Source organism: Sphaerodactylus townsendi, linkage group LG06, assembly GCF_021028975.2.
Source record: "Sphaerodactylus townsendi isolate TG3544 linkage group LG06, MPM_Stown_v2.3, whole genome shotgun sequence".
NCBI lineage: Eukaryota > Metazoa > Chordata > Lepidosauria > Squamata > Sphaerodactylidae > Sphaerodactylus > Sphaerodactylus townsendi.
Genome location: NC_059430.1, coordinates 40,326,588 through 40,338,633, shown reverse-complemented (window position 1 = coordinate 40,338,633; position 12,046 = coordinate 40,326,588). Strand labels below are relative to the sequence as shown.

Genomic DNA, 12,046 nt, shown 5'->3' with positions numbered 1-12,046 from the left:
CATTTCTTCACGCAACGCGTGATTGGTGTTTAGAATATGCTGCCTGGATAGTTATGGCCGCAAACTTGGATAGCTTTAAAAGGGGCTTGGACAGATTTACAGAGAAGTCGAACTATGGCTACCAATTTTGATCCTCCTTGATCTGAGATTGCAAATGTCTTAGTAGACCAGATACTCAGGAGCAGCAGCAGCAGAAGGCCATTGCTTTCATATCCTGCATGTGAGCTCCCAAAGGCTTTTGGTGGGCCACTGCGAGTAGCAGAGTGCTGGACTAGATGGACTAGTTTGGTCCAGCAGGCTCTTTCTTATGTTCTTATGTTCAAGAGCTGTGACTGTCTACACAAATATATGTCACCAGTACATTACAATACGTTGCTTCAAAGGTACTAGCATAATAAAAAAGACCATCCCTACTACTAGCTGTACACAAGATAGAACAGTGGTTGAATCAGCACAATCACTTTGTGGACAAGTAGATTTGTGCAGATCTTAAGGATAAGGTCTTTTAAATATGGCATTTTGAGACAATGATGAAAGATGCTCCAATGGATAAGGAGAAAGGATATTTGCACTCTACTTTGTGTGATGCTGGTATGGAACCTACATTCAAATAAGATAATCACATCAATAAAAAAGAGCTGGAAAAATAAAGAAAGAATCATTTAGTGCTGCAAAGATACAAGTGTTTCCCAGTTAGTTATGCTGCAGTGCTTTGAAAAGGTAACATACTGTAAAATGTTAAAGGTTATTTGCAAAGAACATGTGTTTGCAACTCCAGCTTTTCAGTTAGCAACAGAGTTTACACTGTTGGCTAACATCCCCCTCTGTGCTTTCATATCTTTTAAAGAGCTGACCTTTGATCTTAGCATCCTAATAATGTATTCTTTTTCAGCAGTCCTCTGTGGTTAAACTCTACTGTTTATATATTTAAATAGTTCACAGAATGTCTGTCTCATCTGCCGACTTATGATAACAATTGCATTTTCAAAGAGGGCTCAGATGTTTGCAACATCTATCACTTCCTCAGAGATTTAACATTTTTGCAGGAAGACTGCTTTATAATGCTTTGTTGATAAAGATAATTTTTTTCCATGATGAGGACATAGCTACTGTGGTTCTAAGTAGCAAATGCCATCTAACATAATATCCCATCTAGCCAGAAACTAAAGTCGGGAGCATTTGAATAAGAGCCACAGAGTCATTATAAACATACTAGCCAGTGTCATGGCATATACATATCCTAAAGCCTGAAGGATAATTGCAGTGGCGGAGCTACAAGGGGAGAGGGGGTGCACCGTGCACCGGGCGCACGCCTGGGGGCGCAGAAAATTGCCCCAGGCCCCTCCCCCTTTTCCCCACCCCCACGGCGCCCCCACCCCCTTTCCACACTTACCTTAGTTCCTTTCCTTTTTCTTGAACTTTTTCAGGCTGCAAAAGGCCTGTTCGCAGTAAAAATGGCCCAAGGAACTGCAGTTTCCAGGAGACTTTGGGGCTCACAAAGTCTCCTGGGAAGTATAGTTCCCATCAGGCCGTTTGTACTGTGAACAGGCCTTTTGCAACCTGAAAAAGTTCTAGAAAAAGGAAAGGAACTAAGGTAAGTGTGGGAAGGAAGGAAGGGGGCGCTGTGGGGGGGAGCGCCGTGGGGGGGCCATGAATGCCCCCAGAAAATATAGAATGTGCATGTGTTCAATTAATCAAGTGTCAATTGCTATTGTTTTTATCTCAGGGTAGCAAAAGGCCACCATAACTTGAATGACCCACACTAACCTGATCTCTTCAGATCTTGGCCTCTAAGTAGAGCGGGCCCTGGTTAGAACTTCAATGCAAGACCACCAAGGAAGTCAAGGGTTGCTTCCCAGAGGCAGGCAATGGGAAACCACCTCTGATTGTCTTTTGCCTTGAAACTTCTACAGGGTTGAGTGAAGCCATCTGTGACCTGATGGCCCTTCGTACCTGCAAAAGGCCTGCTAAATTTGATGGAGAGGTAGGGCAAATGTGGAGAGGTGATGAGAAAAGGTCTTTGCCAAAAGAAGAAGCACTCCACTTGTGGTATGGCAGTGGAGGAAAAGAGAGTGAATGAAAAGGTTGATCCAAAGGTTTTTGGCATCCTAGATGAACTGTGACTTTGGTGCTTCTTCCACCCCAGTAAGTATTTAATACTGTCATTTAGAAACATATCTACATTTTTAAAGAGAAAAAAAATCCAGTCCTATTTGGCACCCCTTAATGGCTGGTGTCTCAGGCAATTGCCTAGGTTGCCTATATTGTTGGTGGCCCTGGGTGGCCCTGGGTATGACCAGCATGTTCCAGAAACTTCTGGAGTGTCATCAGTTTCTATATTGAAGTGATCCAATCAGGTGAGGTTGACAGCTGCATGACAATCTCTCCTGGTCTGCATGTGGTCTGAGGAGCACTGCTCATAAAAAGGAGCAGATTGACCATCTCAAGGCTGTTTTTATATGGGTTATTTGCTCCAGGTTTGATAGTGTTGAGAAGCTTGTTTTGTCCTGGTTCCTTGTAGCATCATGGTGCATTTGTGAATCTCCAGCATTCTTCATTACTTTTCTGCAATCTCATTCAAAGCTGTTTGCTGTGAATCTTGGGGCACCTAGCAAAGCCTGGGTAGAAGCCATGTGGGTAGGAAGGCTCAGATTTTCCTGGCCTACCCACCGAGCCCTTTTCCCTGCCCTGGTCTCCATGCAGTGACCTCCTTCTTCTGCCACTGGGGTTTTGTTTTCTAAAATCAGCAACTAAAGATAATTTCTATGTTATAACAACCTGTGTATTAGCTTCTTTGACTTCCCAGCTTTTGTTTTGTTGCAGAGATATCAAGAGAAAGTATATCTCTCCAACAGAAGGGCTAAAACTTTTGAAATTGAAAGGTGAGAATTCAGAGAGCCTGATACATAGACTGGTATAATAATATTGAACAGCCATGTTTTAAAAAGGCCTGCCGCAGCTGCAGGAGCCTGTGGCAGGGAAACGGCAGGCAAATGTGCCCTGTGGTGCTTGATTGCCACTGCACTATATGAACGGCTGTAGCAGCAACAGGAAAACTACAGAAATTTGTCCCTGTGTGAAAATTGAAAAACACCCTGGTTTTCATTTTGGTAGGCTTTTTTCTTCATGTCTCTATAGATTAAAGCCCTGTTATGGGGCCACAAACCTTATCTGATCAGTTGTGAAGAATGCCAGAACTTTCTTTTTTGCTGTCAAATCATAGCTGAGTTACAGTGACCTTGTAAGGTTTTTAAGGCAAGGGATGTTTAGAGGTGGTTTGCCATCGCCTGTCTCTGCCTCACACACCTGGTACTCCTTGGAGATTTCCCATCCAAATACTAGCCAGGGTTGAGGCTAGCTGAGAGTGTGTGAGTGGCCAGCAAGTTTCCATGGTACAAAAAGAAATCTGAACCGAGATTTTCCAGATCCTAGTCCAACACCTTAACCACTGTACTTTGCTGGCTCTATTCCAGAACATACAGCACTTGTACAATACAGCACTATCCCACCAGAACATATGGCACTTGAATAATACAGCACTATCCAGCAATGTGAAGTCAGGAACTGCTGAAGACAGCTATTTATTGGCTTCATGAAGTTGTCATCTCACTGTCTAGTGCCTCAAGATATACAGCTGAAAAATGGGAACATTGGTCGATTACACACAAGGTGTTTGCAGAATGATGGAGGCAAATGTCCGCTGTGGCAAGATTTCATGTACAGACATATTTTCTCTAATCTCCATTCACTTTCCATTCTCTCAGAGGCAAGCAAATCCACTTATAACACAATTTTAATTTTGCTTTGCTGCCAGAGTAGGACAGATTTGCCTGTGGACACTGATTTGCCCTGGACTTCTTTTCTCAGCCTGCAACCAACCAACCTAATCTTACCCCCCCCCCCCACACACACTCTCTTGTGCTACTTTGCACGCTTCTCCCTTGCCCTTCTCCTTGTTGCTGACTACTTCTTGCTTCTCGTCCTGTGGCATCATTTCTATTCCTCATAGCTCCTGCATATCTTTAGACCTTTAGATTAAAAAAAAAATTTTTTAAAATAACCATATTCAGCTGATGGGTAATGCCTGCCCTGCTGCAAAAGGGTGGCAGGTAATAATGCTAAACATGCCCTGAAACAAAGATTCCCCTGTCAATTCTCTTTGAAGTCATGGGAACCTCACTGTGCGTAATCAGCCATTACCCTCACTTAAATATAGGACAAACTGAATAGCATGGGATACAAGAGGTTGATAGTATAACATATGCTCCTCCAAACGTAATGGATCATGATAATAAGAATTCAAATATATTGGACTCATGGGCAATTAAATCAGAACAGCAGTAAAATTTTTCTTTACCTTTCTGGAATTATTGTTATAGTACGAAGCAATCGGTACCAGGGGGCTCAGACCATGGACTTCTGTAGAGACTACTAATGACCAGAGAGAGTCCAACTGAGGTGTCCTCCCCCAGCCTAACGAGAGGCACGTGTGCCTTTTAGGGAAGGCAAAATAGAAGAAGTTGAGGCCAGAACGTTTTTGCTATGAAATCTTGAAGAAATTTTTAAACTGCGGGAGATAATTCTGCTTTCTCATTGTCTTATTATTTTGCCCTCTGTATCTTTTAAAAATTACTGTTAGCATTAATAATGTACATTGTAATCACACTGAGTGCATTTGCAAAAAGGGACTAAACAGATAAAAATAAGAATTCTGCATGGCGGTAAGAGCAGAACTTGCATCCAAGCCACGTGTGAGTTTATTTGTTAGCTTTCAGACAAGCACTTTGCTTGCGTATTGATTTATTTCAATAGCTTAATTCTGCTTTTTCAGTACAAAATACTTAAAAACAGTTTACAATAAAATGACAATCCGTTTACAAAACATAATAGAAACATTTAAAGTAAAACATATTTTAAAAGCAAGATAAATGCTAATATTGAAAGCAAAATATCAGAGTACTAGCTCAAATAAATAAGATTTAGCTATACCTTGAAAGGTAACCTATACCACTACAGCCCGATTCAAAATAGCATTAGCATCAATAAAAATCATCCACCTGGACTTTTCCCTCTTTTTTCCTAAAAGAAGCCCTTTGAAACGCCAAGGAAGTATAGAAGAAAAGAAGTAGATATAATCACATGGGAAATGTAAAGAATTAGTACCTCGCAGGTGTACTAGCAGCTAATAACAGAGAGTGAACAGCCAATACCTTTGGTATTTTTTAAACCTCAGTGACTATCTTTCAGCAATTACCTACATCGAGGTATTGGAAGTGGTAAAGGGGAAATTAATGCCTGAATAGGAATCTCATGCTGCTGACACTACTTCAGACCTTTTTATTCCCAGTGGAACATGGGGCTTTTTCTACTTCTTTCCATATTTGATGGCCTTCTGCTACCTCTAAACCAGCAAGCTAATTTCTGGGATGGTCATATTACCCAAGGAGAAAATGGCTTGAGTGTGGAGGAGGATTACATTTATTCCATCCCAAAATAGCAACAAATGAGAGAGAGAGAGAGAGAGAGCTGTAAGTGGGACAAATACAAGATACAAGATAATAGAGTTCAGAAAAAAAGACCCATTTATTGTCAAATGAACTCCTGGACTATTTGAGAACTTCATTACAAGAACGGTTGTACTTTTGTACTGGAAAATCAAATCAAACTCTCCAATAAAACCAGTAAAGAGAATTTAGGTGGAAATTAGGAGTTCTGGAGGGACTCTAGATCATGCTGAAAGTTTGCTCTTCTCATTCTAGCTATTTACAATATTTGGGAGTAAGAAAGGCAGTCACACTGTTACACAAATTACTGTGCACTGCATCTCTGATCTCTTCTACTACAAACTATGCAACAATATTGGGCTAAAAGCACAACAGGAAGGGGTAAGTTATAAATATAATACAAATTCTCATCTGATTTGAGTTGCTTTTGCACTGAAAGACTGCTGAGCTGTTGTACAACAATATTAGTCCTCTCAAAGCCTGCACATTGAATACAATGTAGGAAAATCAGTATGAGTACCTTCTCCTACACACTGCTATATTTCCAGTGCTTTTCATATGTTCACTGGAGGAGCGTTTGCTTTGTTTTCGCTGTGCAAACATGGCCCATGTGCATATGGGTTTGATGAGTCATTCTCAAAACCATATGCATTTTCATTCGACTTGTACATGCAGTCTGGATTTGGGATTTTACAGCGTTCTGGTATTTGGTTACAACACTGAAATGAACAGTCAATTAGATCTTCAGACAAAAAAAACAGCATGCAAGAACACTGCAAGTTCTCACACAACACAGTTTACAGAAAGTCCTAATGCCATTCCTAGGTAGGGTGCCTCTCTTTACAGTGAAATATGCTGCCTTTCCGAATTTTCAAAGGCACTTACAAGTAGTAATGATGCAATAGCCCATTCATCCTCTTATTGTGGCTATTAAAACAAAAAATCATACATTTAATCTAATTCTGAATAGAAGCATCCCCACATTTTCCAATGCCAAATTTATTTTGGCCATCCATTTCAGAGTCTACAACTGGATTCTGTGTTATCCAATTTGGCATTATACACTACAAATATTAACTACATACCTCTGAGATCAGAAAAAAGAACCTCCACTTGGCTTCTATTTATTAGATCCAACTCATGTAAAATCTATGAAGAAACCATCATTACACTGTGCTCTCTTTCAGACAAAGCACTTGCCAAGCACTGAAAATGTTTAGAGCCATTCACAATTACAGCAGGCCTCCACCACACACATCCCCCCTCTTAACCAATCACACAATTCTATGAAACCACAAGCTGTGGAAGAACTCAGATGTCACATCTCGGAAAGCTGGGTGTGGGCTTAGACTTAAACTACTGTGGTTTTCTATTATTTCTTTTCACTGTCAAGTGATGTTTTGTTGTCCCGTGAGACTCAGAAATTTCTCTGTGTGGGGGATTGCCATGGATTTCCCCAGTTTTCAGCACCTCCATACTATATAATGCATAGTCTTTTAAAAAAGAATAAGAGACTGTGAAATGAAAGGGCAACCTCATTAATCATGCAATATTTTTAGAAGAGTTTTTGGTAGGAGAGAGATAGACCATATGTAGAGTACCTGGATTCAAAAGGTCCTGAATAGGGTGTAGGTAGGGGTGGGGTGGGGGTTCTCGGGTTCAACCCCCCCATTACATGTCTGAAGCTCCGCCCCCCATTTTTGGGTTTTTTGTATTTTTTTAGTGTTTTTTTAGATTTTTGGCCTGCAGGGGGCGTTGGTTTTAGGCTAGCAGCACCAAAATTTCAGGAATTTGTTGGGAGACTCTCCTGATGATATCACGCAGGTTTGGTGAGGGTTTGGGTCAGGGGGTCCAAAGTAATGGACTCCCAAAGGGGGTGCCCCATCCCCCATTGTTTCCAATGGGAGTTAATATGAGATTGGGGCTACAATTTGAGGGTCCATAACTTTGGCTCCCATGAACCAAACTTCTCCACACCTGGGTGGTATCGTCAGGAGAGTCTTCTACAGATACCCTGAAATTTTGGTGCTGCTAGCTTAACAATTGCACCCCTGACAGCAGGCACCCCTCAAATTTCCCCCCTTCGGCATTGATTTAAAGGGAGAATCTGAGGTCCCCAGTTTAAACATTGAAAGTGATACTGTTTAAGGGTGGGGGATAATCCACCCCCAAACAGCATTACTATCAATATTGTTTTAACTGGGGACCCCAGATTCTCCCTTTAAAGTAGATTTAAAAGGAGAATCTGGGCTCCCTAGTTTAAACACAGTTGAAAGTGATGTTGTTTGGGGGTGGATTCCAGCATCACAGCGGCCGCCCATTGGGGGGGGGCGGGGGTGCAAAACTCAGATTTTGCACTGGGCTCCATTTTCCTTAGCTATGCCTCTGCTCGGAGTGGAGGGCAGAAGGGACTGCTGGCTGGGAGCCCAGCCGGTGGGGGGGGGGGCGGGGCGGGGCGGGGCGGGGGAGGGGAGTCTGCTGCCCCTGGCCTTGGACAGCTTCTTTTATAAGCAATGAGGCTAGGGGGCGGGTTTGGGAGGGATGGCTATGCCTCCAGGGGTGTGGGGGGGGCAAGGCCCCGCCCCTGAACCCCCCATTAAAAATCTATACCTATGTCCCTGGGTCCTGAACAGATTTTTTGGCTTCTCCAGATAAAGGATCTCATGCAGGAGGTATGAGAAAGAACTTTCTCTGGCCTACCATTACCAGTCAGAATGATATTGACCAATGGTTTAACTCTGAGCAAGTCTGTTTCATGTATTCAGTGCTGGATATCAATTTCTTATGTATCTAATTCAGAAACCTGACCCCCAACACATAGATCAAAAAACCCCATACATTCGAGTTCGATACGACGGTTTCTACAAACCAGGTGAAAATCTCAGGGTTGCAGAAAAATTCCCAAAGTCAAACTTTTATTTTAGAAAAACCAAGAAACTAGAGCACAGGCATATACATAACAGCTTTTTTTTAAAAAAGCAAAATCACATGAGATCATGGTTGATATTAATGGGTTTACCTAGCAACTATATAAACAGGCCCTTCCCCATAGTGGGAAAGAAGAGCAGGGACTGCTTGAAGGGACAGCAGCAGTGGTGTAGTGCCCACGAGGCAGTGGTGGGGGAGGAGAAATTTGTGATGGGAGGAGCCCAAGAAAGCAATAACTGGGAGAGGCAGAAAAAACTACCTAGAGTGGGGAGAAAATGGCAACTGAGGTAAGTGAGCAGAAAAAGTGGCAAATAAAACAACTCAAAATGGCACCAAGATATAATGTAAAACTAGATGTAAATAACAATTAAATAGGAACAAAACAGCATACAAGATGTCAACAAAAGCATATCTCAAAAGAAGACTGAGTAAACGAACACATCTTTGCCTGATGTCACACATTTATAGTCTGGCACCAAGAAAACAGGTGATTTGAAGTTCTCTCCATTGCCAGTGAGGATAAGGAACAGGCAAATGAGCAACAGAGCCAGTCCTTGGAGAATATGCACGTGACAGCCCATAGAATGGTTCCTGCAAAACCACAGAGAAGATGTTTGGTGATGGTAGGGGACTCCCTGCTGAGGGGAACAGAAGCAGGGATTTGCAGGCCTGACAAGATGTTTCGAGAGGTGTGCTGTCTCCCTGGGGCAAAAATCTGTGATGTCACAGAGAGGCTGACAAGACTTGTAAAGTCCACTGACCATCATCTCTTCCTTTTGATCCATGTGGGAACAAATGACACCAGAAGATGTAGCTTTCAAGACATCAGAAGGGATTTTGAGTCTCTGAGAAGGAAGCTGAAGAATCCAGATGCACAGGTTGTCATTTCATATCTACTCCCAGTTGAAGGACACGCCCCAGGGAGGGAAAGAAGAACAGTGGAGGTGAACAACTGGCTTCACAGATGGTGCCGCCAAGAACGTTTTGACTTCTTGGACTATGGTCTACTGGCAAGGGGTGGGCTGAAGCTCTTGGCTGTAGGTAGGAACATTTTTGCTAGGAGGCTCATAAACCTGATCAGGAAAGCTTTAAACTAAGTTGTGTGGGGGAGGGAGAAAATATGCAATGGGCAGGAGTTCATCAAGTGCTCGAGAGAAGTCTGAAGGTTATAGAGAGAATGGAGCGAATAGTTCAAGAACCCAACAGTAGGAGGGAAATAAAACCTTAAATAAGCTACTAGGGGAATGAACCATGGCCTTAGATGGCTCTTCACTAATGCACAGAGCATGGAAAATAAACAAGACAAATTTGAACGCTTAACATGGCAAAGCAAATGTGATACAATGTGCATCACTGAAACTGGGTGGGATGAATCTCATAATTGGACGGTAAAAATTGAGGGGTATAACCTATTTCAGAGAAACAGAACAACTAGAAAAGGAAGAAGAGCAGCATTATATGTCAGGGATGATAACACCTGTGAGCAGGTCTATGACTTAAATTCCAGTAGCCAAGTCAAGAGCATCTGAGTAAAAGTGGAAAGAGAAACAACAGTGATCTCATTGTGGGGGTCTATTACAGACCCCCAAGCCAGTTGGATGATGCCTTCCTGAAACAGATTACCAAACTTTCACAAAGAAGAGTAGTAGTAACAGGAGATTTCAATTATCCTGACATTTGGTGGGAATCAAACTCTGCCAAGACTATAAGGTTCAACAAATTCCTCACTTGTCTTGCAGACAGTTTTATGGTCCAGAAGGTGGAAGAGGCTACAAGGGGACTGGCTATTTTAGATCTGTTCCTAACCAATAATGATGACCTAGTAGTTCAGTGGTGGTGAACCTTTGGCACTCCAGATGTTATGGACTACAATTCCCATCAGCCCCTGCCAGCATGGCCAATTGGTCATGCTGGCAGGGGCTGATGGGAAAGTGATCCATAACATCTGGAAGTATAAGGTTACTCCCTACTATAGTAATGTCACGAGAAATGGTAGGAACCTTAGGTGGGAGTGACCATGTTTTCCTGGAGTTTATTATACAGTGGAAAGGGTATGCCAAGCGTAGTCAGACACATTCTAGACTTTAAGAAAGCTGGTTTCAGTAAACTAAGGAAACAACTGGGTGTGATCCCGTGGTTAAGAATACTAAAAAAGAAGGGAGTGCATGATGGATGGGAGTTTCTTAAAAGTGAGATCTTGAGGGCACTATTTCAAACAGTTCTAATGAAAAGGAAAAATTGGATTTGTCTAAGGAAACCAGGATAGATGTCTAAAGACTTTTCAACTGAGCTAAGATTTAAAAGGGACATGTACAAGAAATGGAAAAAGGGGAAAATCAACAAAGAGGAATTCAAACAAATAGCCAGGATGTGTAAGGAGACAGTCAGAAAAGCTAATGTGCAGAATGAGCTCAGGCTTACTGGAGAGGTTAAAAACAGTTTAAAAAGGCTTTTTTGGTTATGTTTATATCAAAAGGAAGAAAAAGGATATGACAGGGTCACTGCATGGAGAAGATGGCAAAATACTAATGGGACAGATAAAAGGCAGAACTACTCAACGCCTTCTTTGCCTTGGTCTTCTCCCCAAAAGATAACAGTACTCTACCTGAGAGAAATAGAACTGAAGCTGCAGTAGGGGAAATTCAGCACAGAATGAATAAAAAGGTAGGATAGGAATATCTGGCTAGTTTAAATGAATTCAAATCCCCAGGGCCTGAAGAACTACACACCAGGGTGTTACAAGAACTGGCAGAAGTAATCTCAGAACCATTTTCTATAATCTTTAAGAATTCCTGGAGGACAGATGTCCCAGTGGACTGGAGGAGGGCTAATGTTGTCCCTATCTTCAGAAATAGAAAAAAGAGGACCCAAACAATTAGTGACATCAGTACCAGGAAAGATTCTAGATCAGATCATTAAACAGACAGTCTTGTAAGAACTTAGAAGGGAATGCCGTGATCATTAAAAGTCAACAAGTTTCTCAAAAACAAGTCAAGCCAGACTAATCTCTCTCTCTCCCTCTCCCTCTCCCTCTCCCTCTCCCTCTCTCTCTCTCTCTCTCTCGTGACAGGCTTGGTAGATAAAGAGAATGTGGATGTAGCATACCTTGATTTTAGTAAGGTCTTTCACAAGGTCCCTCATGTCATACTTGCAAGCAAGCCAATAAAATATGGGCTAGACAATGCTACTGTTAGATGGGTTTGTACATGGCTGGCTGACCAAACCCAAAGGGTGCTCACCAATGGCTCGTCTTCACCCTGGAGAGAAGTGACTAGTGGGGTGCCTTAGGGTTCTGTCCTGGACCCAGTATTATTTTTATCAATGATTTGGATGATGGAATAGAGAGCATACTAATCAAATTTGCAGATGACACCAAGTTAGGAGGGGTAGCTAATACCCCAGAGGACAGGGTCAGAATTCAAAATGACCTGGAAAGATTAGAGAGCTGGGCCAAAACTAACATGATGTATTTCAACAAAGATAAATGTCAGATACTATACTTAGGCAGGAAAAATGAAATGCACAGATATGAGTGACACCTGGCTTGACAACAGTTCCCCTGGAGGACGTGGCAGCTTTGGAGGACTGAGAAAAGACTGAGAAAAATTAACATT

General features: G+C 42.2%; 1 protein-coding gene across 1 annotated transcript in view; it reads right to left on the bottom strand.

The window, feature by feature from the left end:
• GRAP2 (GRB2 related adaptor protein 2) overlaps positions 1 to 6,692 on the bottom strand; it is a 72,050-nt gene extending 65,358 nt beyond the window's left edge. Inside the window, exon 1 of the mRNA XM_048501130.1 lies at positions 6,590 to 6,692. The gene's annotated coding sequence lies outside the window, so the exon portion shown is untranslated. The remainder of the gene's footprint in view (positions 1 to 6,589) is intronic.
• Between the last annotated feature and the right edge of the window lie 5,354 nt (positions 6,693 to 12,046).